Raw genomic sequence first — 16,573 nt, 5'->3', positions numbered from 1 at the left:
CAACCTGAGGGTTAACATTGACCAGAAGCTCCACTGGACTCACCATATAAAAACAGTAGCTATTGCCAGAGGAAGTGGTGGAGGCTGGTATAATTACAACAATTAGAAGTCATCTGGACGGGTATATGAATAGGAAGGGTTTAGAGGAAAATGGGCCAAGTGCTGGCAAAAAGGACTAGATAAATTTAAGCTATCTGGTCAACATGGATGGGTTGGACCGAAGGGTCTCTTTCCGTGCTGTACCCCTCCATGATTCTAAGAGCAAGTCAGAGGCTAGGCATACTTCCTGACTCCCCAAAGCCTATTCACCATCTACAAGGCACAAGGCAGGAGTGTGATGGAATACTCCCCACTTGCCTGGATGGGGGCAACTCCAACAACACTCAAGAAGCTTGACACCATCCAGGACAAAGCAACCTGCTTGATTGGCACCACATCCACAAACACCCACTCCCTCCACCACCGACGCTCAGTAGCAGCAGTGTGTACCATCTACAACACACACTGCAGAAATTCACCAAAGATCTTTAGACAGCACCTTCCAAACCCACGACCACTTCCATGTAAAGGGGACAAGGGCAGCAGATATATGGGAACATCATCATCTGCAAGTTTTCCTCCGAGCCACTCACCATCCTGACTTGGAAATATATACTTCACTGTTGCTCGGGCAAAATCCTGGAATTCCCTCCGCAAGGGCATTGTGGGTCTACCCACAGCACATGGACTGCAGCGGTTCAAGAAGGCAGCTCACCCCACCTTCTCAAGAGAGGCAACGAGGGGTAATAAATACTGGGCACAGCCAGCGACACCCAACATCCCATAAATGAATAAAAGAAGAGGAGGCCATTCAGCCCCTCGAGGCTGCTTTGCCATTTAATACCATCATGATAGATCTCAACCAGGCCTCAACCCCACCTTCCTGCCCACTCTCCATTACATTTTAATCTGTTGCTGATTAATCATTTGTCCATCTCCTCCTTACATTTACTCAATGTCCCAGCATCCACTGCTCACTGGGAGAGTGAATTCCACAGATTCATGGCCCTTTGAGTGAAGTAATTCCTCCCCATCTCTGTTTTACATCTGCCAGCCCCATCCGAAAATGTTGACCTCTCGTTCTAGACTGCCCCCCATGAGGAAACATCCTCTCCACATCTACTCTGTCAATCCCCTTTAGCATCATATATCCCTCAATGAGATCTCCCCTCTTCTAAACTCCAGAGAGTATCGGCCTAAACCACTCAATATTTCTTCAGAAAACAAACCCTTCATCTTGGGAATTAATCTGGTGAACTGCCTCTGACCTGCCTCCAGTCTAACTCCACCCTGTGCAAAGTCTTTGCTAATTTCATTTCCTCATGCCAGATGGCCATAACATGTAATAGTGGATTGAGTGCATCCCAGCCGGGAGTTTTATTAAGTTACTGGATGATATTGAGAAAAGGATAAAACAAATTCATGTAGAACATTCAACTGGTTAATGATTTATGTATAGATTATGCTTATATCTGTGGCAGCTCTGTTTATAAGTGTTCCATAAAATGTTACGTGTGAGAAGCTCACTGCTTCTTTAAAAATACTTTGCCTTTCTTGTAAAAGTACATTTTACAGGACACAGCTGTACACTAAAATCATGGTGTTTAGTTGTTGAATTAGGGAGCTAAGCTGCGTTGAAACCTACAGCAGATGTTGCACTGTAGTTACTCAGTGTAATCTCTGAAATATGTTTCCCAGCAGGGAATAATAATCCCACTGTTCACAGATGGTGAACGATTAAACTGGCGTGGTGGTGACATTGCCACAGACTAACTCCAACGGATACCTGGCAGCTGTGAGCCTAACAGGAGACTACAAGACCACAGCAGGAAAGAGTTCAGGGCTACTTTTATGTGGCGGTGGATGGAGCTTTCAGCCTAATTAGTGTATGGCAATTGCAGCATCTCTCCACTACACCTGGTGTGAAGCAAGTGAGCTTTACAGAGCCACCTGCTGCACGAGCGACTTTGAAATCTCTCTGTGATCCTGCTTACCTTTGGGATAACCTTTCAGTAGCCAGCAGGTGTGCACTCTGTCACTCAGCGTTCTTCATCCCCATCCTCCCCCCCCAGCAGCATGCAGGAGTCTTTTGTCCTGAACATACATTGTTCAAAGAAATTGAACATTTCAAAGGGATTGATGGTTACCTTGTTCAAGTGAACAGAGAGCTGAGAGGATTTGGGAATATAGCCCAACTCCTGCACCTAATGTCCTCAGATATTGTGTGATTGCTTCCATGTAGCACTTTATTTTCCTTATATAGAACTGCCTAAGGTTGGTTATAGTTTTCAAAGGAGCACACTTCTGAAATATATAAACACTGTTTTACTCATAATGGAGTGCATCATTTCAAGAATGTAGAACAAATCTGGTTTCTTCCTGCAAAGGTCTCAGATGTATGGAGAACCTTCCATTTTCCCGAATAAAATACTTCCGGCCTGCATAAACACTCCGGATTGTGATACTCCCTCAGTTCATAGACATCCTTTGTAAATCTTTCTCAGTAACGTCCTCTCCCATTTGTTTTTTTTTTGCATATGGAGAGTAGAACTGCACTGAGCAGCCAAACTATGACTCTACAGCGATGGATTGGCCCACATATTGTCTCTTCCTAATGTTTGGATTTTAGATTAGATTAAATTCCCTACAGCGTGGAAACAGGCCCTTCAGCCTAAAAAGTCCACACCGATCCTCTGAAGAGTAACCCCCCCAGACCCATTTCCCTCTGACTGATGCACCCAGCACTATGGATAATTTAGCTTGGCCAATTCAGCTGACCTGCACATCTTTGGACTATGGGAGGAAACCCACACAGACACGGGGAGAATGTGCAAACTCCACACAGGCAGTCACCAAGGCTGGAGTCGAACCTGGTGCTGTGAGGCAGCAGTGCTAACCACTGAGCCACCGTGCTGCCCCAAAGTGGACACCACCCCCACAAAGAGATGGGTTGCGACCCCGTCCGCCCACCCCTCACCCCAGGATGTCCCAATGCAATAATCATAAGGGAAAACCTTAAAAAAAACTCTTAGGCCTCTCTGATGGGCAATTAGCCTGAATCCAGTAACTGATTGTGAAGGTTCCCAATCTGACTGAGAGCTCTGACTCAAGTGGTTGGCCAGGGAAAGCAAATTTCCTAGGAAGATCGAAACAGACAAATACAAAGTCAAACTCCTGGGAAACTGCACACCTGATACCAGATCTCCCTCTGCCTTTCATGTGCCACCTGATCTCTCCAATTCGTGCCCCCAGCCTGACCCACCACCCAGCTAAGCCCCTGACCCAACCTGAATACATCCTCACCATCCAGCTACTCACGCCTCCCCAACTCCTTAGCCGCATTGTCCCCACCTGTGCCTACCATTTCACCAAGAACCAACCTGCCATCTCACCCCTTCACCAACTGCACCCTTTACCCATGACACACTCCGCTTGTCCTAACAAAGGAGCTTAGGGCATTAGAACTCCTCAATTGTCAGAATCTAGTGGTTAAATGCCAAAGGAAGATTTGATGACCATTTCCCTCACTGCTCTCTGAGAATATTCCTGCATATGGTGAGGTTTGCTATACAGGGAAAATCACAGGTGAGTAATTGTGTAGCTTTTTATCCAATCTGTGGTGAAAACCAGGAGTCTGACTGACATAAATGTAATGATCCAAGTGACCCCATCTCCAAATCAGAAGTGGATGTCCAGATCACACAAAAGTCCCAACATGCCAAACTCTGTTGAAATTACCTGGAAAGTTTCAACTTCCAATGACAATGCTCCCTGGATCCTTCACAAAACCTCTTCAACTCTGAGTTAGAGGTGGAGATTTCAGACAGTTCTGGGAGGGCATGCTGGAAAAGAAACTCCGGAAATGCTAGACGGGGAAATCCCAATTCCACATCCTGGGTAACTCCACAATGATGCTGCTCAATCCCGACTCACCCACACACCTTGTCACTCTTCCCTCCTGCCACCTCGACCACTTTCTCACCCTTCCAGCCTCCTCAAGGCGAGGCCATGGCCTAACGGTACTGTCGCTGGCTTGTTAACCCCGAGGCCCAGGTAATGTTCTGGGGGCCTGAGTTCGAATCCCACTACAGCAGATGGTGGAATGTGAATTCAATATAAAAGAAAAATCTGGAATTAAGGAGCTAATGACGACCATGAATCCATTGTCAATTGTCGGAAAAATCCATCTGGTTCACTAATGTCCTTCAGGGAAGGAAACTGCCATCCTTACCTGGTCTGGAATACATGTGACTCCAGACCCACAGCAATGCCCTCTGAGCAATTAGGGATGGGCAATAAATGCTGGCCCAGCCAGAGATGCCCTCATCCAATGAATAAACTCACTCAGTCATGTTCACACAGGGGCTTGGAATGTACCTTAAGGCAGCTAATGCCATAATAAGGAGGCACATGCAGTCTCTCTCTCTCTCACATACACTCATGGACAAGAGCATGATCCCCAAGGGACATTCTGCCTCATTTTTCAGGGACAGCTGGCCTCAGAAAACCCAATTAAAAACACAGAGAAGTGTTGAAGTGAACGTTTGAACAGAATAGTGACCCAGTGATAACTGATGCTTCTTGGAAGATTCTGGCCATTATTACTTCCATGTTTTGTATTCTATTACGAATCTATTACTATGGGATACGTCAGGTCCCAGCCTGAAACCTGACTTGACACATCACATTTTGGTTTAACGACATGGTGTCTCACTGAAGCCTGAGTATGTGATGTTGCAGACTCTGTTTTAACAGAGTTTATGAACCAAAATAAGTGAAGATAACATATAATAAGCCAAATACAGCAAATATTCAACCATTTTTATACTCACAGTAAGAGTATCATCATAAATCATTAATTCCAAAACATACCTTTACCAGTTCCAAGATAAAATCCCTTATATAGTACTCACATTAGAGAAAGTATCATTTCGTAACACTTTGATAGGCTGAGATATCTGTGACTTTAACTCAAAACGCTGATCACTTCTTCCTGAAACTATCATATCCTTGAGCTTAGATGTATTCAGCTTGAGGAATCTCTCAGGGCTTTATCCAAACACTTTGAGTTTGGAACTATCACTAACTCTTGATCATATGGTAATCTGGTTTTACTGTATCCTTCCCTTATCAGGAACAATGCTCTTTCCAACCACCGCCACCCAAAGACTTTCCAGGATTGAGTGAAATGGAACAGAAAAATGCCTTTTTCTCTAAGCTCTGCGTGTTTTTCCAAAGCATAAAAATACACTAAGTTTAGAAATTTCTAATAAACCTGCAAGTACAATGGTTTACCTGGCCAAGTCATAAAACATCCTTAAGTTAACCAAAGTAGCTCTCACAAACTGTTTTAAAATAAATCACCATGGCTCCAGAAATATTTACAAGTTAATTGTGTACAGTTCTGGTCGCCGCATTATAAGAAGGATGTGGAAGCTTTGGAAAGGGTGCAGAGGAGATTTACTCGGATGTTGCTTGGTATGGAAGGAATGTCTGGCGAGGAAAGGCTGAGGGCCTTGGGGCTGTTCTCATTAGAGAGAAGAAGGTTGAAGGGTGACTTAATAAAGACATACAAGATAATCAGAGGCTTAGATAGGGTGGACAGAGAGAGCCTTTTTCCAAGTATGGGAACGGCAAACATGAGGGGACACAATTTTAAAGTGAGGGGGAGATAGGTATAAGACAGATGTTAGAGGTAGTTTCTTTACTCAGAGAGTAATGAGGGTATGGAATGCTTTGCCTGCATCGGTAGTAGATTCGCCAAGTTTAAGTGCATTTAAGTCGTCATTGGACAGGCAAATGGACGTACATGGAATAGTGTAGGTGGGATGGGCTTCAGATTAGTATGACAGGGCGGTGCAACATCGTGGGCCGAAGGGCCTGTACTGCGCTGTAATGTTCTATGTTCTATGTTCTATAATTGTTAACTTTAGGCACACAGAAAACTCAAATGTCACTAATCCAAACTTCAAACCCAAACTCAAAACAAATGATATTCAAGATATAAATAAATCACAGTTCATGTCACACTTTCATTTCTTGAGTATTGCTGAGAAAAAGGCACACTTTGTTGAAGCGTTTTATCTTGCACTTGTCAGAGTAATTTACAAGAAATATCAAAGTGAAGGGAATATAGTATATGAGATGAGAGAGCTGATTGGTTGTAAGCAGTCTCTGGTAGGTGCAATATCATGAAGAGTACAACAGTTAACTGATGTCTGGCAGTTAACTGCCAAGTTTTGTTTACATTTTAAGGCAGGCAGTTTGACTCTGATTGGTTAAGGTATTGCCCTGAGAAATGAACCAGAGAATGACTGTACCTAGTTGTTATGTTATAACAGGCACAGTGTGTGTTCCTTCTGTCTGTAATGAACAGGGCTCTATGTATTAATGCATGTACACCTGAGCGGATCACACTGTAAGATCGACTGACAATCCTAAACTGGTTGTCAGCATAATTCTTCACACTCTTGGGATTATTTAGCAAACGTGTCCTATTACAGATTTATATCCAATTCTGGATACTGTGTTTGGAGTTTTTAAGTACCAGCTGACTGGATACAGTCAGTACCTTGCTTGTTGTGAGCAGTCCAAGGGGAGATGTTGTTTGACGTGTTCTTCCAGTTTCTGGATACCTGGTATCACATTGGTATTCTTGCACATTATCCTGATGACAGCAAGCTAAAACAAATCACTGCTTTTCTCAGCAATGATCAAGCTGTGTACTATCAAATGACAACTTGTTCTATTTCTCCTGAAATGAACTGTCACATTTTGTTTCCATTTGTAGTGACCTTACGGAGGTGTTGCATTGAGCCATTTATGCGTCTGTATTCAAAGATATCTTTGCTTCTCTAAACCTAATTAGTCTCCGCCCTCTTGATCCCTCCCCAGAATTAAACTCCGCATACTTTGCCTGGATTGTGTTTCCTTTACCAATTACTGACGCACAGAAGTATTCTCATATCTTCCTGGTGTGCATTGCAATCCTCCATGTTATCAACACTAACACTTCCTTCCCTGGTCTCACATTACCGGCAAATTTCAACACCCAACCTCTAATTTCCTAGTGCAAATAAGGGATGCATCCACCAAAATGAAATGCTCCATCATTCTCCTGATCTAAAGAAAGCTTGTAAGAACAGGAGTAACGTTTCATCCCCTTGGACCTGTCATAGAGTCGTAGAGATGTACAGCACGGAAATAGACCCTTCAGTTCAACTCATCCATGCCGACCAGATATCCTAAATTAATCTAGTCCCATTTGCCAGCATTTGGCCCATATCCCTCTAAACCCATTCGATTCATCCACCCATCCATATGCCTTTTCAATGTTTTGGAGATGTCGGTGTTGGACTGGGGTGGACAAAGTTAAAAATCACACAACACCAGGTTATAGTCCAGCAGGTTTATTTGGAAGCACTAGCTTTTGGAGCGACGCTCCTTCATCAGGTCGCTAGTGGATTAGGATCATTACTCCACTACCCCATTACATTATTACTCCACTCACTATCTGATGAAGGAGCAGTGCTCCGAAAGCTTGTTCTTCCAAGTAGACCTGTTGGTCAATAACCTGTTGTTGTGTGATTTTAACTTTTCAACGTTAGAATTGTACCAGCCTCCACCACTTCCTCTGGCAGCTCGTTCCATACATGCATCATCCCTTGCATTACAAAGTTGCCCCTTAGGTCTCTTTTAAATGTTTCCCACCTTAAACCTATGCCAAGGTTTGGATTCCCCTACCCCAGGGAAAAAAACCTTGTCTATTCAACCTATCCATGCACCTCATGATTTTTATAAACCTCTATAAGGTCACCCCTCAGCCTCCAACACTGCAGGGAAAACAGCCTCCGTTTATTCAGCCTCTCCCTGTAGCTCAAACACTCCAATCCTGGCAACATCCTGGTAAATCTTTTCTGAAACTCTTCAAGTTTCACAACATCCTTCCTGTAGCAGGGAGACCACAACTACATGCAGTATTGTAAAACTGGCTGAACTAATGTCCTGTACAGCTGCAACATGACCTCCCAACTCCTAGATTCAATGCTCTGACCAATTAAAGGGAAGTGTACCTCATGCCTTCTTCACTATCCTATCCACCTGGGACTCCATTTTCAAGTTGTGCCATTCAATGAGATCATGGCTGATTGGTGGCCTAAATGTATATGTCTACCTTCGGCCCATATCCCTTAATACCTTTGCTTAACAAAAAATTATCTATCTTAGTTTTAAAATTAAATCTGATCTAGCATCCACGGCTATTTATGGAAGAGAGTACCAAACCTCTCCCACTGTTTGTGTGTGGAAATGCTTCCTAACATCTCTCCTGAACGCTCTGGCCGTAATTCCCAGACTGTGCACCCCTGTTCCAGAAACCCCAACCAATGGAAATTGTTTATCTTTATCTGCCCCATCTTTTCCTGTTAATATCTTGAAGAGACACCTGGAACCTTATTGACCTGAAACATTAATTTATCTCTCTTCACAGGTTCTCTGTGATCTGCTGACGTTTTCTGGAGGTCCTATGTGAGCAAGTACTGTTCTAGGATAGATCCATGGGGAATATCATGTCTTCCCACTTTCTTTCAGCTCAAGAACCTTTCCTTAATTCCCATTTTCTGGATGGAATTCTTCCAGACTTTGAGTGACATGGTGTTGGTGGGTAATGTGGTAAAATGAAGTAAGAATCAATAAATCTGACTCTCCACATCAAGATAATGATTTTCTGATTTTCCTCAAAGATTTTAACGGCAAGTTCAGAAACTCACTGGTTACTCACTCGTGAGATGTGAGCCAGCATTTATTTTTCATCTTCATTGGCCCTGGAGAAGGTGAGCTACCTTCTTGACCCGCTGCAGTCCATGTGCTGTGGGTAGACCCACAATGCCCTGAGGGAGGGAGTTCCAGGATTCTGACCGAGAAACAGTGAAGGAACGGCGATATATTTCCAAGTCAGAATGATGAGTGGCTCGGAGGGGAACTTGCAGATGATGGTGTTCTCATGTATCTGCTGCCCTTCTCCTTCTAGATGGAAGTGGTTGTGGATTTGGAAGGTGCTGTGTGAGGATCTTTGGTGAATTTCTGCATTGCATCTTGTAGATAGTACACACTGCTGCTACTGAGTGTCGGTGGTGGAGGGAGTGGGTGCTTGTGGGTGTGGTGCCAATCAAGAAGACTGCTTTGTCCTGGATGGTGTCAAGCTTCTTGAGTGTTGTTGGAGCTGCCCCCATCCAGGGCCAGTGGGGAATATTCCATCACACTCCTGACTTGTGCCTTGTAGATGATGGACAGGCTTTGGGGAGTCAGGAGATGAGTTACTCACTGCAGCATTCCCAGTCTCTGACCTGCTTTTGAATTGAATTGAATTTATTGTCACATGTACCGAGACTCAGTGAAAAGCTTTGTCTTGTGAGCAATACAGGCAGATCACAGTTAAGTAACATAGATAGTAAATAATAGGTAAACAGCGGCAAAAACCAAAACACAGCGACAGGCGAATGTTAAGAGTTTGTGAGTCCATTCAGTATTCTAACAACAGTAGGGTAGAAACTGTTTTGAAACCGGCTGGTGTGTGTGTTCAGGCTTCTGTACCTTCTCCCCGATGGTAGAGGTTGTAGAAAAACATTGCCAGGGTGGGATGGATCTTTGAGAATGCTGGCGGCCTTTCCTTGACAACGGGCCTGGTAGATGGATTCTATAGATGGGAGGTTGGCCTTTGTGATTGTCCGGGCCGAGTTCACCACTCTCTGTAACCGTCTCCGATCTTGAATGGTACAGTTGCCATACCAGGAAGTGATACATCCAGACAGAATGGTCTCGGTGGTGCACCTATAAAAGTTGGAGGTAAAAACAATGACTGCAGATGCTGGAAACCAGATTCTGGATTAATGGTGCTGGAAGAGCACAGCAGTTCAGGCAGCATCCAAGGAGCCTGAATTTCTGTGCTCTTCCAGCACCACTAATCCAGCACCTATAAAAGTTGGCAAGGATATTCACCGTCATGCCAAATTTCCTCAGCTGTCTGAGTGAGAAGAGCCACTGTGTTTATGTGGTGATTATAGTTGAGTTTCTGGTCAATGATAACTCCCAGAATATTGATAGTGCAGGATTCAGCAATGGCAACACAATTGAATGTCAGGGGCAGTGGTTAGATTGTTTCTGATTGCTAATGGTCATATTCTGACATTTTGACTAGATCATGTTACATTTGAACATGGAATGCTTCAGCATCTGAGGAGTTGCGAATGGTGGTGAACATTTTGCAATCTTCAGTGAACATCCCCACTTCTGGCCTTATGGCAGAGGGAAGGTCATTGATGAAGCAGCTGAAGATGGTTGGACCTAGGACACAACCCAGAGGAACTCCTGCAGAGATGTCCTGGAGCTGAGATGACTGACTGCCAAGAACCATGACCATCTTCCTTTGTGTCAGGTGTGACTCCGACCAGCGGAGAGTTTGCCCCCTGATGCCCACTGATTCCAGTTTTGCCAGGGCTCCGTGATGCCACACTCGGTCGAATACTGCCTTGATGACAAGGGCTGTTGCTCTCACCTCACTGCAGGCTGGTGATTACCTTCTTTCCATAAATTTGCATCTCACAAATATCCCGTCTTACCTCATTTATTTGCAGCTTGCAGTTTTCCTCTCCTGGTCCTGAGAAACGTGACAGTGATAATTGCTGAGAGTCCGGTCAGAGCGGGTCCTGGCAGAAGCAGCTTTCCATTTGCCTCCCCAGCCTCCAAGTTAATGACCCTTCGCCAACACATCTCTGAAACTTCCACCGACAGTGCCCACCTCCGGCCCTTACCCACTGAATCCAGCATCAGCCTCACCACCTGATTGTGACTGATCTCAGGCTAACGCTGTATCCACTCCAGCTCCCTCAGGACATCACTGTGGAGCTCAGGGGCATTGACTTGGTAGTTCCAGCCATTTTGCTATGTATACAGTGGCACACTGCCACCTCTTGCATCGACATGGCATGTGTCTTGTGTCCTTTAGCTTCATTGCTTGGTGTTGACTCACTTTGTGGTTAGTTGGAGACTGTTAGTCTCAGCTATTTGCTGTTCTCTTTAGGCAGACGGCAGAGATGAGGTGAGGATGGGTTGAATGAGATGTTTTGAGTGGGGATGAAGTTGATGGTCCATGTGGTTTTTCTGCAGTGGCAGAATTAGAGTGAGTGTGAGGTAACAGAGAGAAGATGGTGGCTTTGCCATTGTGGAGCACAGAAGAGCACTGATATTTTTCCAGCAATGGTCATTCACCCAGGTTGGGGGTGGGGGGTATCTGCGTTTGGTGACTCAGCCTCCTCAGGTGGTCTTCTGGAGTGTGGTCCTTCTCAGGCTCAGTCTGTCCACCAGGAGCTCAGGCTCCACTGTGGAACAGTTGTACCTGTCAGGCAGGGAGGAAAGGGTCGTGTGAGGGAGCCGTGGTTTAATAAGGAATTGGAATCCCTTGTTAAATGGAAGAGGGCGGCCTATCTCAAGATGAGACGTGAAGGTTCAATTGGGGCGATTGAGAGTTATAGGGTAGCCAGGAAGGACCTGAAGAGAGAGCTAAGAGCAGCAAGGAGGGGACATGAAAGGTCCTTAGTCGGTAGGATTAGGGAAAACCCTAAGGCTTTCTATAGGTATGTTAGGAATAAAAGAATGACTAGGGTAGGAATAGGTCCAGTCAAAGATAGTAGTGGGAAGTTGCGTGTGGAGGCGGAAGAGATTGGGGAGACACTGAATGAATACTTTTCTTCAGTATTTACTCAGGAACAGGGCATTGTCGTCGATGTGAATACTGACACACTTTTTGTCAGTACTTATTTGACACACTGACAAATAAGTAGAATGGATGGCTTTGAGGTATGTAGAGAAGAGGTGTTGGAAATCCTGGAAAAGGTAAAAATAGATAAGTCCCCTGGGCCTGATGGCATTTATCCTAGGATTCTCTGGGAAGCAAGGGAGGAGATTGCAGAGCCATTGGCCTTGATTTTTATGTCCTCTTTGTCTACAGGAGTAGTGCCAGAAGATTGGAGGATAGCAAATGTGGTTCCCTTGTTCAAAAAGGGGAGTAGGGATAACCCTAGTAACTATAGGCCGGTGAGTCTCACTTCTGTTGTGGGCAAAGTCTTAGAGAGAATTGTAAGGGATAGGATTTATGCACATCTGGATAGGAATAATGTGATCAAGGATAGTCAGCATGGTTTTGTGAAGGGCAGGTCGTGCCTCACAAACCTTATTGAATTCTTTGAAAAGGTGACGAAGGAGGTTGATGAGGGGAAAGCGGTAGATGTGGTATATATGGATTTTAGTAAGGCATTTGATAAGGTTCCCCATGGTAGGCTACTGCAGAAAATACGGAGATATGGCATTGAGGGTGAGTTGGAGGTTTGGATTAGGAATTGGCTGGATGGAAGAAGACAGAGGGTAGTAGTTGATGGCAAAGTTTCTTCATGGAGTGCCGTCACTAGCGGTGTTCCGCAAGGATCTGTTTTGGGACCATTGCTGTTTGTCATTTTTATAAATGACCTGGAAGAGGGGTTAGAAGGTTGGGTGAGCAAGTTTGCGGATGATACGAAAGTCGGAGGAGTTGTTGACAGTGAGGAAGGATGTGGCAGGTTACAGCAGGATATAGAGAAGCTGCAGAGCTGGGCAGAAAGGTGGCAAATGGAATTCAATGTAGCTAAGTGTGAGGTGATTCACTTTGGGAAGAATAACAAAAAGATGGGGTACTGGGCTAATGGTCGGATACTTGGTAGTGTGGATGAGCAGAGGGATCTTGGTGTTCATGTACACAGATCTCTGAAAGTTGCCACCCAGGTAAATAGTGCGGTGAGGAAGGCATATGGCGTACTGGCTTTTATTGGTAGAGGAATTGAGTTCCGGAGTCCTGAGGTCATGATGCAGTTGTATAAGACTCTGGTGCGGCCGCATCTGGAATATTGTGTGCAGTTTTGGTCGCCATACTATAGGAAGGATGTGGAGGCACTGGAACGGGTGCAGAGGAGGTTTACCAGGATGTTGCCTGGTATGGAAGGAAGATCGTATGAGGAAAGACTGAGACACTTGGGGCTGTTTTCATTAGAGAAAAGAAGGTTTAGGGGTGACTTGATTGAGGTGTACAAGATGATTAGGGGGTTAGATAGGGTTGACAGTGTGAACCTTTTCCCTCGTATGGAGTCGGGTATTACAAGGGGGCATAGCTTTAAATTAAGGGGGGGTAGATATAGGACTGAAGTTAGGGGTAGGTTCTTCACTCAGCGAGTCGTAAGTTCATGGAATGCCCTGCCAGTAGCAGTGGTGGACTCTCCCTCTTTATGGGCATTTAAGCGGGCATTGGATAGGTATATGGAGGATAGTGGGTTAGTATAGGTTAGGTGGGCTTGGATCAGCGCAACATCGAGGGCCAAAGGGCCTGTACTGCGCTGTATTCTTCTATGTTCTATGTTCTATGGGAGCACGCTTCCCTTTCTGAGATATTTTGACTTCCAGAGAGGACAGTGTCAGAGGTCATTTCTGGCCTTTAGATATGGTGCCAGCATCTTGTGTCACCTGACCATATGAGACCAAGCAGGCAGTTTGAATAATTAATTAAGGGAGGAGGGGAATAACGTGCAAAAATGTCATAGCCAGGCTGGACCAGGAAACTCCACAAAAACGATACAGGCTCAAGATGGCAAACTCTGGCCCCACCATTCTCCATTTCTCTTTCAATCCACTGTTTGCCTGTCCCCCTCTCTATGAACCTTTGGCCTGAGTCTCCGATGTAGCTATTGTAAATGGGTTGGAAAGATTTAATACTGAGAGGTGCCATAAGTACCAACCACCATGATGCTATCATATCCACTTGTGGGCAGAACAGCCATCAGACTGTAAGGTAACTGAACAGAATTAGGCCATTTGGCCCATCGAGACTGCTCTGCCATTTGATCCTAGCTGGTATTTTTCTAAAACCCATTCTCCTGCCTTCTCCCCGTAACCCTTGATCCCCTTACTATCTCTGTCCTACATAGACTCGATGACTTGGCCTCCACAGCCCTCTCTGGCAATGAGTTCCACAGATTCTCCACCCTCTGTCTGAAGAAATTCCTCCTCATCTCAATTCTAAAGGGTTGTCCCTTCACTCTGAGGCTCTGCCCTTGGGTCTGAGTCTCTCCTACTAGTGGAAATACCTTCTCTGCAACCACTCTATCCAGGCCTCTCACTATTCTGTAAGTTTCAATCAGGCCCCCCCCTTCATCCTTCTAAACTCCATTGAGTACAGACCCAAAGTCCTCAACCACTCCTCATGGGACAAGCCCTTCATTCCCAGAATCATTCTTATAAACCCCCTCTGGATCCCTCCAAGGTCAGCACATCCTTCCTTAGATACTGGAATCAAACTGATCATAATATTCCTAATGCAGTCTGACCAGAGCCTTATACAGACTCAGCGATACATCCCTGCCCATGTATTCTCGCCCTCTTGAAATAAATGCTAACATTGCATTTGCCTTCCTAACTGCCAACTGAACCTGCAGCTTAACCTTAAGAGAATCCTTAACCAGGATTCCCAAGTCCCTTTGTGTTTCAGATTTCCAAAGCATTTCCCCATTTATAAAATAATCGACATCTCTATTCTTCCTCCCAAAGTGCATCCCCTCACCCTTTCCCACACTGTATTCCATCTGCCCCTTCTTTCCCCACTCTCCTATCCTGACCAGGTCCTTCTGCAGTCTCCCCACTTCCACAACACTCCCTGTCCCTCCATCTACCTTTGTGTCACCTGCAAACCTAGCAACACTGCCCTCAATTCCTTTGTCCAGATCACTAATGTATAACGTGAATAGCTGTGGTCCCAACACTGACCCCTGCATAACTCCACCAATCACCAGCTGCCATCCTGAAAAGGACCCTTTATCCCTACTCTCTGCCTTCTGTCAGTCAGCCAATCCTCTATCCATGCAGATACCTTGCCACTAACACCATGGACTCTGATCTTATTTAGCAGCTTCCTGTGTGATACCTTGTCAAAGACTTTTTGGAAATCCAAATTGATCACATCCACTGGCTCTCCTTTGTCTAACTTACTCATTACTTCCACATAAGAAGATACAAAAGTCTGAAAACATGTACCATAAGATTTAAGGACAGATTGTTCCCTGCTGTTATGGATGGACCTCTCATATATTAGAGCTGATCTTTCTCTGCACATTCTCTGTAGCTGTAACACTGTATTCTGCAAATAAACCAAAGGAACTGCAGATGCTGTAAATCAGAAACAAAAACAGAAATTGCTGGAAAAGCTCAGCAGGTCTGGCAGCCTTTGTGAAGAGAAACCAGAATTAATGTTTTGGGGTCCTGTGACTCTTTCTCAGAGCTGTAACACAGAGTAACACTATATTCTGCATTCTGTTCTATTATCCTGATGTACTTTTGTGTGGTATGATTTGTCTGGATAACATACAAAACAAAACTTTTCACTCTATCTCAGTGCATGTGACAATAATAGATCCAACCAAACACAAAATCAAAAAATAATTTGAACAGATTTGTTAGGTATGACCTCCCCTTGACAAACTGTACTGACTCAGCCCTATTTTCCCCTGTACTTCTAAGTACTCCACAATCTCATGCTTAATAATGGACTCTAAAATCTTACCAATGGCCGAGGTCAGCCTAACTGGCCTATAGTTTCCTGTCTCCTCCTCCCTCCCTTCTTAAACAGGGCTGTTACATTTGCCATTTTCCAGTCCTCTGGACCCTCCCTGACTCCAGTGATTCCTGAAAGACCACCACCAATGGCTCTATAATCTCCTCAGCTACCTCCTTCAGAACTCTGGGCTGTGGTCCATCTGGTCTGGGTGATTAATCCACCTTCAGACCTTTCAGCTTCCTCAGCACCTTCTCCTTACTGATGGCCACTACACTCACCGCTGCCCCGACTCTCTTGAAGTTCAGGTATGCTGCTGATGTCTTCAAACTGTGAAAACTGAGGCAAGGTTCCTATTCAGATGCTCTGGCGTTTCTTTGTCCCCCATTACTGTTTCTCCAGGCTCATTTTCCAGTAGTTCAATGTCCACTCTTGCCTCTCTCTTAACGTTTAGATATTTAAAAAGTGTCTTGCGGGCACATGGCTAACATTCAGCTACAGATACAGGGATTGGTTTGGGAAGGTGAATAAATTCATACTAAACAAAATTGTTCATGGGATGTGACTGTAAGTGGCTTGACTATCCCTAACAATGCTGCAGAAAGTTGGGGTAAGTTGCCTTCTTGTACTGCTAGGTATTTGGGTGTAGACACACCCACAATGCCCTTAGGGAGGGAGTTCCAGGATTTTGACCCAGCGACAGTGAAGGAATGACAATATATTTCCAAGTCAGGATGGTGAGTGGCTTGGAGGGGAACCTGCAGGGGGTGGTGTTCCCATGTATCTGCTGCCCTTGTCCTTCTGGATGGAAAAAGTCATCAGTTTGGAAGGTGCTGCCTGAGGATCTTTGATGAATTTCTGCAGTGCATCTTGTAGATAGTACACACTGCTGCTACTGAGTGTTAGTGGGAG

This window comes from Chiloscyllium plagiosum, unplaced genomic scaffold (genome assembly GCF_037043375.1).
Source record: "Chiloscyllium plagiosum isolate Xiang-an unplaced genomic scaffold, Cpla_swu_hap1 HiC_scaffold_20, whole genome shotgun sequence".
NCBI lineage: Eukaryota > Metazoa > Chordata > Chondrichthyes > Orectolobiformes > Hemiscylliidae > Chiloscyllium > Chiloscyllium plagiosum.
The sequence above is the reverse complement of the archived record's forward strand: the minus strand, read 5'-3'. Positions refer to the sequence as shown.